Source organism: Aquarana catesbeiana, linkage group LG05, assembly GCF_042186555.1.
Source record: "Aquarana catesbeiana isolate 2022-GZ linkage group LG05, ASM4218655v1, whole genome shotgun sequence".
NCBI classification, from domain to species: domain Eukaryota; kingdom Metazoa; phylum Chordata; class Amphibia; order Anura; family Ranidae; genus Aquarana; species Aquarana catesbeiana.
The window spans coordinates 2,973,334-2,988,854 of NC_133328.1; positions in this window are offsets into that span (position 1 = coordinate 2,973,334).

The window sequence follows — 15,521 nt, forward strand, 5'->3', positions numbered from 1 at the left end:
CACTTCATAATTTCAATCTTTGGAGTTCATTTGCTGAAGCCACTTACAAGATTGACATTTAAAGGGGGGAACTATGCAGGATGAGGGGGGGGGGGGGGGGGGGGGGACTTTAACATGAAAACATGTGCCTGGGCAAAGTCCTCCATCAGCAGATGATAAGTGTTTTGTCATCCCTCTATACGATTCCTGGAAATACAATCATTTAAATGTCACCTAGTCTATTAATGCACTTTGCACAATAACAGACTCTGATGTTAAAGGCGAGTTATCCATTTTTTTTTTATTTTAGTAGGTTCAATTTTTAAAGCAGAAAACTGAAATACGGCACATCAATTTACTCCATGTGGCTAAAATGATGGACACATTTGACCATGATAAATAAGAATACTAATGCGCAAACCAAAATGTATAGGTCACCGGCATGAAATGGTGTTCCCACACAACAGCAAATAACAAATAATCAAAAAATGTGGCGCTTGCTCAATATAAACAGTATAAAGTGCAACAGCTTTCAAAGTGATGATGCAATAATATTGTATAATAAATGTGCAGAGTATATAAATACTGGTAGATCCAAAAAAATGATTGATCCAAATAAAGTGCTAATGCAAAAAAAATGTGATCAGTCCAAAAATAACAAGGATGAATATTGAAGTGTTTGTGCAAAAATATATATATATTCAAATGTGATATCAGTGCAAAAATTCAGTTCATATAGTGATCAGCTTCCACCATCCGTGCACCAATGATGAGCCCCAGCCTCTCACCTCAAATAAAGACCCCTACAGGTCTAGTAGTGCTTCTGTTGCTGCATATCTCGAATATCCAGGCTCTTTTTCTTGGAGCATCCAACCAAATCGGGTATATTTTGGAAAAGAAACTACACTGCAAATGTTATCCTCCTTAATATCCTCCACTCTCCTCCATTAAAAGATCTGGAGGAGCTTCTGTTGTTAAATATCTCCTCCACTGACTTTATCAAGGGTTTCAACCCTTGATAAAGTCACGTGATTTGTGACGCAACGCGTTGGGAGGAGCCGGGTGACGTCACTTTTGGCCGCAGCCCGAGACCGGAAGTCTCCGATTCATGTGAAGCCGATTGTCTCGTTTTTAGAGCTTTTAATGGAGGAGAGTGGAGGATATTAAGGAGGATACCATTTGCAGTGGAGTTTCCCTTCCATAATAAACCCTATTTTGCTGGATGCTCCAAGGAAAAGAGCCTAGATATTCGAGATGTGCAACAACAGAAGCGCTACTAGACCTATAGGCCTGTCACAAATCACATGACTTTATCAAGGGTTGAAACCCTTGATAAAGTCAATGGAGGAGATATTCAACAATAGAAGCGCTAGTAGACCTGTAGGGGGTCTTTATTTGAGGTGAGAGGCTGGGGCTCATCATTGGTGCACGGATGGTGGAAGCTGATCACTATATGAACTGAATTTTTGCACTGATGACACATTTGAATAAAAACATTTTTCCACAAGCGCTTCAATATGCATCCTTGTTATCTTTGGACTGATCACGTTTTCTGTATTAGCACTTTATTTGGATCAATCTTTTTTTTCGAGTCTACCAGTATTTATATACTCTGCACATTTGTTATTCAATATTATTGCATTGTCACTTTGGAAGCTGTTGTACTTTATATTGTTTATATTGAGTGAACGCCACATTTATATATTATTTTTATTTACACATTTGACCACGTTGCACTAATTCTTGCTGTTTGTTTTAATTCTTGCAGCAAAACAAATGAAATGACCCAGTAGTGTATTAATGCGCACATACTATGCAAGAATGCAGTGTATACAATCTTCTTAAGGTTACAGGAATAAAAAAATAAGACATTCATATTGCAACAAATATGCATATAACATGCATGCACACATTACTTATCCTTTCCTAGCAAATGCACAAGTCTGTATCCAATTGGGATACATTAAAAGTCACTTAGCTTCCGTTATAGCTGGTCCACAATCTCCATAGCAAACAGGACCCACGACATTGTCATGGGGGTTCTTGGTCTTGCTCTCTCTTCTGTGGCTTCTAGTGTTGTTCCTTGGCAGAGTCTTGGAGTCAATTCAAACTATCCCTCCTTAAAATCGCAGAGCAATTCACCGCGCCAGCCACTCTGTGTTGCCGCTGCAATAGGGGGCAGTGTGATGTGCGATTAATTGCATCGAACTGCTTCCTTTTTTTGTTTTGTTTTGTACTAGCTTTATTTTAAGTGTCGAAAACGTACACTTTATTCACTGCAATGTCGGGCAGCGCGATGTGTAGCGCTGCCCAACAGTGCAGTGCAATCCGGGACGATGCTCTGCCTTAAAATGCAGCATATCTGCGCTAGACTAAGTTGCAGTGTGAATAGGACATATAGGAAACAATTGTTTCTTGTGTGCCGCTTGCTGTGAGAGACGTTTTACAATGCGGTAAAACGTCTATCATCGCATACAGTGTGAATTGGCCCTTATAGAGTCCTGCTTTCAGCTTGTGCTGCTGAACTTTTTATTTAGAAATGTTGTAGTCACTCTTATATGGCTGTAGTCCCTTTCCATTCCTACCTACATCAATATTTTGATGGAAGTGTTTCTGACTACAAACTCTAGATGGCAGCATAGTACCCAAAGGGAGGGTTATAATCCCTGTCATTTTTTTTTTGCCATCTGTGTCCCATTGGGAAGATTTCCCTTCACTTCCTGTCCCATATCCATAAGAGGAGGTGAGAAGAAATCGCCCAAAGTGGTTGACACCAGAAATAGTGCCCCTAATTGGAAGATTGCCCCTCTTTGACCTGTTGTGTCTATAGGAAAGGATTTATCCCCAGTGGAACACAGATGTTAAAAAATAAAAATAAAAGGATTCTCTCTACAGAAAACATATTAAATATCTGCTTTCTGGCCTTCTGTAGTGAAAGAATTGGGTTGGATCCATTTAGTCCATATAACTTTTGTTGTTGTAATGCCCATCTAGTTGTTCCCTCTGTGGTCTCCTCCTGTTTCATTTTGGGACATTGTGTAGTAGGCAAGTGGATGGACATAGAGATCTGGTAGATTTTGATATTTTGTTCATATTTTAGATAGACATTGCCATCAAAGATGAGTGAGATTAGACCATTCGGAAGTGGCATTTTTGACATGTGGATAACCATGTGCTCAGTAGGGATTTAGGAGTGATGTTAAAGGCCCGCTGGGCTCAGTAGGAGAAATGAGACAGGTGAGTATAATAATCCACCAAAAAAAAAGGGCTGGAAGCTAGCTTTCGGCTCGCAAACGTGAACATGTTGACCAAGTCTACAGGTTTACTGAAAGACTGCCACCAGGACTAAAACAATGGACCAAGGGGTGACGATGTTTCACACATACATTGTGCTTCTTCAAAACCCACTGGGTCTTTCAATAAACCTGTTGGACGGATGTTGGTGTGCAGCTAATTTTTATTACTTGGTCTGCTGGGCTCAGTGAAGTGCTCTAAATTGAATCTATCTTCAATATTCGCTCAAGACCACTTTGGTGGTATGTATCCAGCCATGCCAGATGTGGGGCCAGACTTCTAATGGTAGCAAGTATAAGAAGGTAGCCCATTTAATTTACCTGGTTCTTAGTAGGGGAGGGGGGTCTGAATGGTTACCTTTTGGTAGGCTTTGTCAAATCCAGGAAAGGTTATGTATTTCCGTGTCAGGCTGATGTGTAGTTTTCAAGTTAAATGAAGCTCCTAAAGTAGAGGTGAGTAAGCTGTTCATAATGTAGAATGGGAGACATTGTGGTGGCACCAAACTGTAAGAACCTTCATGGTTATACGGCCTGGTTGGGTCCCAAGCCCCACTTCATAGAAGCCATGGGTTCTATACACTGCACTGATGGAAACTGGAAGTACCTTCATAGTTATACGGCTAGGTTGGGTCCCAAGCCCTACTCCATAGAAGCCATGGGTTCCATACACTGAACTGATGGGAACTGGAAGTACCTTCATGGTTATATGGTATGGTTGAGTCCCAAGCCCTACTCCATAGAAGCCATGGGTTCCATACACTGCACTGATGGGAACTGGAAGTACCTTCATGGTTATATGGTATGGTTGAGTCCCAAGCCCTACTCCATAGAAGCCATGGGTTCCATACACTGCACTGATGGGAACTGAAAGTACCTTCATGGTTATATGGTAAGGTTGAGTCCCAAGCCCTACTCCATAGAAGCCATGGGTTCCATACACTAAAGTCATGGGAACCAGAAGTACTTTCATAGTTATATCGTCTGGTTGGGTCCCGAGCCCTACTCTATAGAAGCCATGGGTTCCATACACTGTGCCGATGGGGGACAAACAGCCTGCAGATTTAGGAATACCAAAAAACACGTTTTAAAATTACATCAACCTCTGAGGTTTTAGAGATTGGATTTCCACCTGGCTGGTTTAGGAACATCCTATAAATGGCACATGCATTTTAAGTACTGATGGCCCCAAATAAAAAGATTTTATAGTTCGAGTTTATCACTTAGGATGTTATCGTCCTGAGAGGAAACCTCAATTCACCACCATCCAGAAGAGATCCATTAAGAGGAGGTAGGGAAGGGGCTAAACATCGCTTTATTACTTCATCAACTGCTTTATTTAATAAAGGAAGTATTGACCTTTTTTGTTTTCTCAGCAAAGTTGATTAGATAAATACTTAATGAGTTTTAATTAGGATTGTAAAGATAAATTGGTGGCAGATGCAGCATTATGGGAACTCTAATATAATTAAAACATGTTCGGAGATTATAGAACGTAAATGTTATGCTTAAAGCTGAAGTTTAATCAGCTTATATTTTGCTGTCCCTAGTTCCTCTTTTCTACTTCATCAACAGTTTAATGATATTTTGAAATACAAACTTTCTGTTCTCATGACATACCTTGTTTTAGACCTAATGATGTCATCACTGGGTCTCTGTGCTTCTCTATACAATGCTGGTAGGCTGGTGGGAGGGTCTGGCAGGATGCTGTACATGGCTTACTGAACACATCGTAACACCCTGGCTCAGTACTCCTCTCAAGAGCCCTCAGTTCTGATGCAAGCAGTGGGCGGGCTCTTGGGAGGAGCTATGCAAATATTAAAATTCCACGATGGGTGTGGTGTCAGTCTGGAGTAGTGCATTTACTTAAGTAACACCCACATGTGATGCTGAGCCTCCATAATTGAACTAAAATCCAATGAACGAAAGGGGCCAGGCCAATGACAGCCAGGCTGGGGACTAAAAGGCAAGATGATGCTGGAGGTCCTCCAGTAATGCCTTGCTGCAACTTCTAATGCACATTGTGAGACGCTCACAGTGTGCAGTGAAATCAGAGTAAGCCATTTCAGTCCAGGAGAGGAGTCTGTATACTGTAACTGTGCAAGAATGAAAGGAAGGCCAGAGGTTAGATTTAATTAAGCAACATAAAATTCCAGATAAAACTTTTTAGGGTTGCCTGCACTATTTTTGGGAGATTGTTCCTTTGCATTGTGGTATGCTGCAAGGGCAGGTGCATTGAATGTGCTTTGTAATACCATTCAATTCACGCCACCACAATGCTGGAGCCCCTGTTGACCACGACTTCCCATTTTTAGGGGTTTGGCCCTTGGCGCTCAAGTGAGGTAGGAACTAGGTATTTAGGAGATTGGGGTGAAGAGGAAAGCCCAATAAAGAAGAATGTGGGAAATAGAATGCCAATGTTGGGGGGATAACTGAGCCTAACCTAACCTATGGAGTGTAGATATGTGATATTTGAGCTCTGAGGGACATCTTGTACCTTACCAAAATTTTACCAACATTTTTCGAACAAGGACCATGGAGACCAATTGAGTTAAATTATGCAACAAAAAGTTAGTAAACTGTGAAATAATGCCTGGCACCCAGCCTGGGTGCTTCTGCCAAGATACAGCTTCCTCCAGTCTGGAACCAGGTATTATAGCTGAGCACCCAAGATGTAGACAACACTAGTGTAGCGGTACAGCCGTAAGGGCTGCTGAGTGATTGTGGCCCACCTGTCACCCTGCCCAGCCCGGGATTCACTTCCAGACACTCCAAGACAACGAACAAGTCCATCCGCTTTTATTATGTATTTTTTTGAGGGATTAAACTTGGATGGGGTTAGGGAATTCATGGGATGCCCAGGAAACAAAGATTCTTGCATGGTTTGGGACAATTTACAGGCAGGGACTGCTCGCCCCTATGGTGTAGCAAAGAAAGTTCTGGAACTAGCTGCCCTCTTTGGTGAACTACTGATCCCAGTCATCCCTTTGCAGACCCTGACATCCCTCCCGACTGCAGCGGCCTGGCTTCACTGCCAGTAACATCACAGTCTCTCCCGCTGGCTCTACATCCATCTCAGACTGCATACTCCCAGTCCGCTCCGGCATGCCTCTCCCAGCTCTCCCAACTGTGCCTATCACTCACGGACACCTGATAGATCCCTCCTGGAGACTTGCCCGGCAGTAATCCCCGCTGTCCTCTCCTGCTCCTGTTCAGGATGCCCCTTGGGTTGTGTGGGGTTCCTTTTCAGCTTCAAGCCCCCCGTGGACCAAGGTTACCCCCACCCCAGAGTAGGGGGCTTCCTCAAGAGTCCTAATACTCCATCTCCAGTTCTTCCACCCAAACAACTCCTCCCCAGCTGGGCTGACTGTAGGTATTTAAGGAGGCCTGCCCCCTGCCAATCCAGGCTTGGGATTGGCCAGGGCTCCCTAAGACACCCCAGACAGCTCCACCCTTCTTCCCCACCTTCCTTCTAGAGGCCTCGAGAAGCAGAAGGGAGGTAACCGAAAGATTAAACTAGATGTAAGTTACCAGCTTACTCTAGGTCACTCCCAGCCCACAGATCTAAACAAACAGGCCTAGCTTTTGGCTAGGCCCTGTTTAAATTTACCTGCACTACAGAAAAATCTCGCTCTAGCACCTACACTAGATAGAGGGTGCTACACTAGCTTAGGTGAACACTGGAAATCACTTTATTGTAAACTCACACAGAATATATACCAGACAAAATCTGGTAAAAGCTTTGACCACGTTATGCAGACAGCAAGATAATTAACATTGCTAAGGAACAGCCAACATAAACAGTAATCTAATTATACAGTAAGCTAACTAGTCACCTAGACAAGCCTTGGTGACTCAGTGCCCACCCAGAACGTTCAGCACCAGTTCCCAGTAAGAAGACCTAGGGCTGTCCAAATATCTAAAGGATTAGCAGACAGACAGAAACATAAGGTGACTCAATTAACAATGGGATTTCACACCTCGGAGGCATACAATGCGGAAATGATACCATGGGAGAAAGACACATTAGTAAAGAGATTATAGCAGGAGACCCCAGTGTGAGGTTGTTTTGCAGCTGATTATATTAACATCAGCTCTGAGCCTCACAGTTTAAAGCAGTCATTGCTGGTTAGGGCACAAAGGCCGCAACTCTGTATCCAGGTCCTAGATTCCCAGAGTCTGTGTGTTTCGGGGAGACGTGAATTGGAAGCAAGACCACTCCAAGGGTCCCCCAGGCGCACACCTCCCAACTCTGTATCCAGATCCTAGATTCCCAGAGTCTGTGTGTCTCGGGGAGACATGAATTGGAAGCAAGACTACTCCAAGGGTCCCCCAGGCGCACACCTCCCAAAAATAGGGCCTATAGTCAGTAGGCAAAAGGTTAACCTGCAGTTCACTCCAAAAGCCCCTGTGCTGTTTTGAATAAGGACTATCGAGACCACATGAGTTAAATTATACAAGCTAGTAAATATTTTCAGCCAAGGTGCCTCTGTGATGTGTTCGGTGGGGACTAAACTTGGTGACAATCTTCACACATTTGTAAGGTAATGGCTTAGACTGTGGCCATAAGTGCTGGACTGGTTGTGTAATCTTTCAAAGAAATTATGGTCCAGCCAATAACTGGGGAGTGTTGACATTCTGGTTGAGATTGAGTATTGAGCATTGGCCTAGTGGAGGAGTCTCTGTCTACTTGACGGGGGTAGGAAAGGTTCCCCTGGGTGCACGTGATTAAGCCTTGGGTGTTCAGTAGACTAGGCCTGGAAACGGGAAGAGAGGCCCCTCATAAATATGTAAGCATCTGATTTCTGACATGGCCCAAGGGCCAACTTGAGTGTGGAGCCTTAGAGTGTAGTGAAATAGAGGGATGCAAAAAGAAAAGTGAAAAACATGGGACTTTAAGGGATGCCACCCAGGAAATCACATTGACTGTGCACTTTGCAAAGTGCAGTTGCTCTAGAGTAAATGAGCAGAAGCTCTGCTGACTTCCATCATCCAATCACGTGCAAGCAAAAATGCAGTTTTTTTTTTTAATTTCCTTGCACGTGATTGGGTATTCTTTGTTGAGTGAAGATTTACCTCATGACTGGTCTTTTTGCCTTTAGTAAATCAACCCCCTTAATATATAAAATTACAAAATCTTTTATTATGTAACAACAATAAAAAAAATAAATGGATTAAAGATTCCCCAAATTTGACCATAAAACACAATCACATATTATAACAAAATAGCCCCTCCAAAACAAGGTGAAAATGTACGTGTCAACACTTTTCGCTTCCTCGAGACCGCTTCCTCCCCAGTAGGGATTCCATAGTGATGTTTGAATCCTTGGACCTTCCTTGTTTTTACAAGTAAGTGATGTTTGAATGTTTTTTATGGTACATGTTATATGGTCTTAGATTTTGTAATCTTATATATTTACTGTATGTGTCACAATATATTATAATATCATGAGCATCCCTTAAAGTCCCATGTTTTTCACTTTGCTTTTGGCATTCCCCTAGTTCACTGCCCTCTTAGGTTCTACACTCAAGTTGGCCCTTGGGCCATGTTGGGAATCAGATGCTTACATAGTTATGAGGGGCCTCTCCTTTCCTAGTGTTTCCAGGTCCTAGTCCACTAAACATCTGAGGCCCAGGCACGTGCACCCAGGGGAACCTTTCCTACCACCATCAAGCAGACAGAGACTCCTCCACTAGGCAAACGCTTTTTGTATTTACTGAAGTGTGATGCCCCCAATTTCTCATAGTGGGATTGTTGCTCAAATTCCACCTTTCATACAGCAATATTGAACTAGAGGGATGGTTATTAGGGTCTTGGATCCATCACTGAAAATCTAACTGGAGGCCTTGGCAAGGGAATTGGCTTATCAGCTTACAGCAAGGGGGCGCTACATATCCATAGTGTGTGGAGGGTTTTTATACTTACGTTTATCTGGAGTGTGCCTATAAAATCTGAACCAAGAGAAATATGGAGGCTGTACTGTGCTGTAAAGATGGTGGGGCCTGGAACCTGGTAACACAGCTGCCTGAACTCAGGATCTGCATACTGGTGCTCGGTCAGTGACTCAGAATCTTGCATTCGGTGTGACAACCAGGCAGCTTGCATTTTCCAAAGAGGTCCGCAATAGTAGACCCCACACTTGCTCAATAGACAGGTCTCCTTTAAAGGAAACCCACCTTTTGGAGATACACAAGCTAACATTCCCTCTCCATTTGAAAATACTAATTCTCTGGCTGCCATGCTGATCCCATGACTTGGTAGTTTATAAGTCAGCTCCAAGTAGGAGTTATGACTTCACACTAACATTCTATGGAGATATCCTTCTAAAACTGCTGGTTGCCTGGCTGTCATTGCTTCAATACTTTCAGAACACTTTCTGAATCACTGACCTGGGAGAGATATACAAATAAGGATTTCCAGACTTTCTTTGTCTTCCATTTGCTGCATACTTGTGCCAGCAATGGAGATCCTTGGATGAACTTTCCCCAGATCAGCAATGGAGGAGCTTGGAGGAACTTGCCCCAGATAAGCAATGGAGGATCTTGGAGCAACTTGTCCTAGATCAGTAATGGAGGATCCTGGAGGAGCTTGTCCCAAATCAGCAATGGAGGAGCTTGGAGGAACATGTCCCAGATCATCAATAGAGGAGCTTGCCTCAGATCAGCAATGGAGGAGCTTGGAGGAACTTGCCCCAGATCAGCAATGGAAGAGCTTGGAGGAACTTGTCCCGGATCAGCAATGATGGAGCTTGGGGGAACTTGTCCCAGATCATCAATGGAGGAGCTTGGAGGAACTTGCCCCAGATCAGCAATGGAGGAGCTTGGAGGAACTTGTCCTAGATCAGCAATGGAGGTGCTTGGAAGAAAATGTCCCAGATCAGCTATGGAGGAGTTTGGAGAAACTTGTCCCAGATCAGCAATGGAGGAGCTTGGAGGAACTTGTCTCAGATCAGCTCCAAGTAGGAGCTATGACGTTCTGTGGAGATCTCCTTCTGAAACTGTTGGTTGCCTGGCTGTCATTTCTTCAATATTTTCTTGACACTTTCTGAATCACTGACCTGGGAGAAATGTACACATAAGGATTTCCAACCTTTCTTTGTCTTCCATTTGCTGCATACTTGTTCCAGCAATGGAGATCCTTGGATGAACTTTCCCCAGATCAGCAATGGAGGAGCTTGGTGGAACTTGTCCTAGATCAGCAATGATGGAGCTTGGAGGAACGAGTCCCAGAATATCAATGGAGGAGCTTGGAGGAACTTGCCCCAGATAAGCAATGGAGGAGCTTGGAGCAACTTGTCCTAGATCAGTAATGGAGGATCTTGGAGGAGCTTGTCCCAAATCAGCAATGGAGGAGCTTGGAGGAATATGTCCCAGATCATCAATAGAGGAGCTTGCCTCAGATCAGCAATGGAGGAGCTTGGAGAAACTTGTCCTAGATCAGCAATGGAGGAGCTTGGAGGAACTTGCCCCAGATCAGCAATGGAAGAGCTTGGAGGAACTTGTCCCAGATCAGCAATGATGGAGCTTGGAGGAACTTGTCCCAGATCATCAATGGAGGAGCTTGGAGGAACTTGCCCCAGATCAGCAATGGAGGTGCTTGGAGGAACATGTCCCAGATCAGCTATGGAGGAGTTTGGAGAAACTTGTCCCAGATCAGCAATGGAGGAGCTTGGAGGAACTTGTCTCAGATCAGCTCCAAGTAGGAGCTATGACGTTCTGTGGAGACCTCCTTCTGAAACTGTTGGTTGCCTGGCTGTCATTTCTTCAATATTTTCTGAACACTTTCTGAATCACTGACCTGGGAGAAATGTACACATAAGGATTTCCAACCTTTCTTTGTCTTCCATTTGCTGCATACTTGTCCCAGCAATGGAGGAGTTTGGAGGAACTTGACCCAGATCAGCAATTGAGGAGCTTGGAGAAACTTGTCCCAGATAAGCAATGATAGAGCTTGGAAGAACTTGTCCCAGATCATCAATGGAGGCGCTTGGAGGAATTTTCCCCAGATCAGCAATGGAGGAGCTTGGAGGAACTTTTCCTAAATCAGCAATGGAGGAGCTTGAAGGAACTTGTCCCAGATCAGCAATATAAGGAGATCAAAATTGGCAGCTCCTTACTTGTCCTAGGGGAGCGGGGAACAGGCATTCTTCTAGGACTGTGAATGCGGCTTAGTCCTGTTGTACTATGAGCCCAGCCTGTGTAATAAAGCACTCCCTAGGGGACCCAAGGTTGAATGAAGACACCAGTCCATCTAGTTTGCGCCATTTTTTTTCTTTGGTAAATAATTAAAAAAAAACTTGAAGTTCCACTTTAATATTGTAAAGTTGAGTCCAGGTAATATGAACAGCAAGGCAGCCGCGCAGAAGTCATGAAAATCACTCAAAACTTCCTTGATACAATTGTGACAATGTTGCCGATAACCCTGACCTCCGAGATAGAAGCCCCCGCTGCGAACGTTGCCGCCAGAGAGCGGTTCCTCCATTATCCAGTCTCGCCGAGTAATAAGGACAGAACGTTCGGCCAGCGCAGAGTTCACTTCATATCCTGAGAAGTCCTCTCCTCCCAGCAAGACTTCACTCTGTTTCTATAGCGATAAAAATTTTTCACTTTTTCTACTTATGCAAAACAAGCAAAGAAATGGCTTCTGGATGATTTGCAAACTGATACAGACCGCTTGTAAACAAAGATACAAAATGTGTTTCCATCAGATAAAACACCGGGGAAAAAAAAACAAAGTTAACATTTGATTTGTTTATTCGGAGCGCTCGGGAAAACGCAGAAGTAAGGAATTAAAAGGGCGACTCCAGGAAATGGGTAAATGCTTGGACTAGGAAATGCTCCTTTGTAACTCTGGGTGGTGTGATTAGAACCCCTGTCTGTTTTTTATGCTGTATTCATTGAAGGGATTTTCTCACTTCCTGTCCTGGTGACACCTAATGTTCAAGTCACAAAAAAAAGCAATGGAATGTTATTAAAAATTACCTTTTTGATTTTCTGTGTAGCGCCCTCTATTTTAGGTAGGTGCTAGAATTAGGTTTTTGTAAGTGCAGGTAAATTTAATCAGGCTTAGCTGTAAGTTTGTTTTGATCTGTGTGGGCTGGGAGTGGCTCAGAGTAGGCTGGTGACTCACAGATAGCATTATCTTTCGGTTACCTCCCTTTTTCTTCTAGAGGATTCCGGAAGGAAGGAAGGAAGGAAGGAAGGAAGGAAGGAAGGAAGGAAGGAAGGAAGGAAGGAAGGAAGGAAGGAAGGGAAGAGAGGTGGAGCTGTCTGGGATTTTCTAAGGAGCCCTGACCAATTTCAAACCTGGATTGGCAGGGGGCAGACCTCCTTAAATACCCAGGGGCAGTCCAGCGTGGGAGGAGTTGTCGGGTGGAAGAAGCTAGAGATGGAGCACTAGTTTGTCGGGGCCTTTGGGGTACCCCCCCCCCAGTCTGGGGGGGGGGTGACATGGGGCCTGTGGGGTTCGGGTGCAAGTCGGAGCCTTTCTGAGTAACAAAGAAGGATCTGGACAGGAGGCACAGAGAGGGACTGAGAAGAACAATGGGAGCTAGTGTTGCCGGGCAAGTCTCCAGGAGGGATCCACCGGAGTGCAGCCAGGAGGGCTGGTAAGTGACAGGCATAGTTGGAAGAGCTGGGAAGGCACGCCGGAGCGGACTGGGAGAGTGCAGCCTGAGATGGATGTGGAGGCAGCAGGAGAGACTGTGGTGTCACGGGCAGTGGAGTCGGGCAACTGCAGCCAGGAGGGCTGGCAGGGCCTGAAGAGGACCGACTGGGAGCAGTAGTCCACCAAGGTCAGCTAGCACTAAAGACTTTCCTATTTTTGTTGCTATATCAAAGGGGCCCGCGGTCCCTGCCTGCAAATGGCTAAGGTCTGACAGAGTCAGAGTTGGGCCTAACCATGTGCTAGCTGTACTAGGAACCAAGTATGGTACAGGAGGGAGAGGAATAGTCTACAAATAAGCGTTGTGCTGGAGGAGGCTGGAACTCTAAATAGAGGTTCCATCTGATCATCTTATTGATTCCATTATTGATTCTGGGCATCCCATAATTTCCCTTACCCTATCCAAGTTCAAAATCCCCCAATAAAATACAAAACAAACATACGGACTGTTCATTGTCTCAAGAATGACTGGGAAGTGAATGCCGGGCTGGGCAGGGTGACAGGCGGACTACAACTTTCAGCAGTCCCTACGAGGGTGCCGCTACATCTGTAACATTCAATGCAATATGGCCACCTAGAGGTGTTCTGTAGAGTGTTGGTGTACGCAATGCCCCCTGAAATGTCACTTCCTACTCGTGTGATTGGCTCACTGATTTTCCCGGAAGTCTGCACTAAGATAAGTCAGATTTTAGGCATCTTCTGCAATAGAAATTTCAGTTTTGGTGAGATACTCCCAAAGGTGTTAAATACTTCTAAAGGGATGCAGACCCTGCAACTTTTCACATCAGAACACTGAGAACACACCCAATTTTGAACACAGTTTTAAAAAGAAAAGTAGTTTCACTGTAAATTACTACTGTGTATTTACAATATATCCCAATGCAGAGAGCAATGTCTTTCTCTAAGGTACCCCTTTACACTAACCCTGCCTGTAACTCAAATCATAATCCCTTCTCTAACCCCAACCCTTCCTGTAACCCTAAAACTAACCCTCCTTTTAACCCTAACCTTCCTTGCAACCCTAAAACTAACCCCCCGTAATCCTAATACTAACCCTCCCATAATCCTAACACTATCCCTCTCTAACGTCAACACTGTCAAGAACCATGCATCAAACGGATACTGAAAATGCAGTAAAAATTACACCTTTTAATATAACGGTAAAAATGGTACAAATAGTAAACATAGTCAAAACATTGCCAGGGTTCGGTATCCAAAGCGGGTAGTCAGAGCAAGCCAGTAAATCAGGAAACCAGAGATCAGAGTAGTCGGAAGCAGCAAACAGGATCAGCAACCAGAAGGGACGTCAGTCAGGCAAGTCTTTAACAGGAACACAGCAGAGAATCTCCAGATATGTTTAACCAAGGCGAAGGCACGGAAGGACTGAACCAGGCAGTTTAAATAGCCAGAAGGGGCTGGCTGACGAGCAGGAAATGATCGCCAGATGAGCCACTGTGGAATTAGGAGAGCTGGTAATTAACCATCAGCTGAGCAACCTGAGCACTGAGAAGGGAGGGCTGAGCCCAGCCCTGACAGTACCCCCTCCTCAACGACCCCTCCCCCTCAGAGGGCCACCAGGTTTGAGGGGAAAACGTCTTTGGAAAACACGGAGGAGGACAGGGGCATGTATGTCCGAGGATGAGACCCAAGAGCGCTCCTCCGGACTGTACCCTTTCCAAAGAACCAGGTACTGTATGTGCCCACGGAACCTACGATTGATTGTATCTCATACTCCTCATGGTTTTCAACCTGAACTAGGCGAGAACATGGTACCAAGGTGGTGAAGCGGTTGCATGCCAAAGGTTTTAATAAGGAAACATGAAATACATTTGAAATACACATGTTAGAATGAAGGTCTAATGCGTAAGCCACTGGGTTGATCCTACGGAGAATAAGTAAAGGCCCAATAAACCATGGTGCCAGTTTCAGTGAGGGAACACGGAGTCGGAGGTTGCGAGATGACAGCCAGACCCTCTCCCCAACCTGGTAGGAAGACGCAGGTAGGTATCTGCGGTCAGCATGGAGTCTGTACCTATCACTGGCAAGTTGCAAGGACTCTTGGACCTGTACCCAAGTGGAACGAAGACCACGGAGATGCTCCTCTAACACAGGAATTCTTTGAGGATTCTCTTACGGCGGCCTTTGATACGGTTGACCACCCCCTCCTCAAAAAAAAATTTTACTCCCTTGGTCTCTGTGACTATGCTCTTCAGTGGCTCTCATCCTACCTATCCCAACGCACCTTCAGTGTCACTTACAATCCTACTTCCTCCTCTCCTCTTCCCTTCTCCGTCGGGGTCCCCCAAGGTATTGTATTTGGACCTCTCTTATTTTCAATCTACACCTCTTCCCTGGGTCAGCCTCACACGGCTTTCAATATCATTTCTACGCTGACGACACCCAAATCTATCTCTCCACCCCTCACTCCATCAGTCTCCTCACGCATTACTAACTTACTAACAGACATATCTGCCTGGATGTCACACCACTTCCTCAAACTCAACTTGTCCAAAACTGAGCTCATAATATTTCCTTCCCCAAGTGCCTCTTCCCCTGACTTCTCTATCAAGAGAAATGGCACAACCATC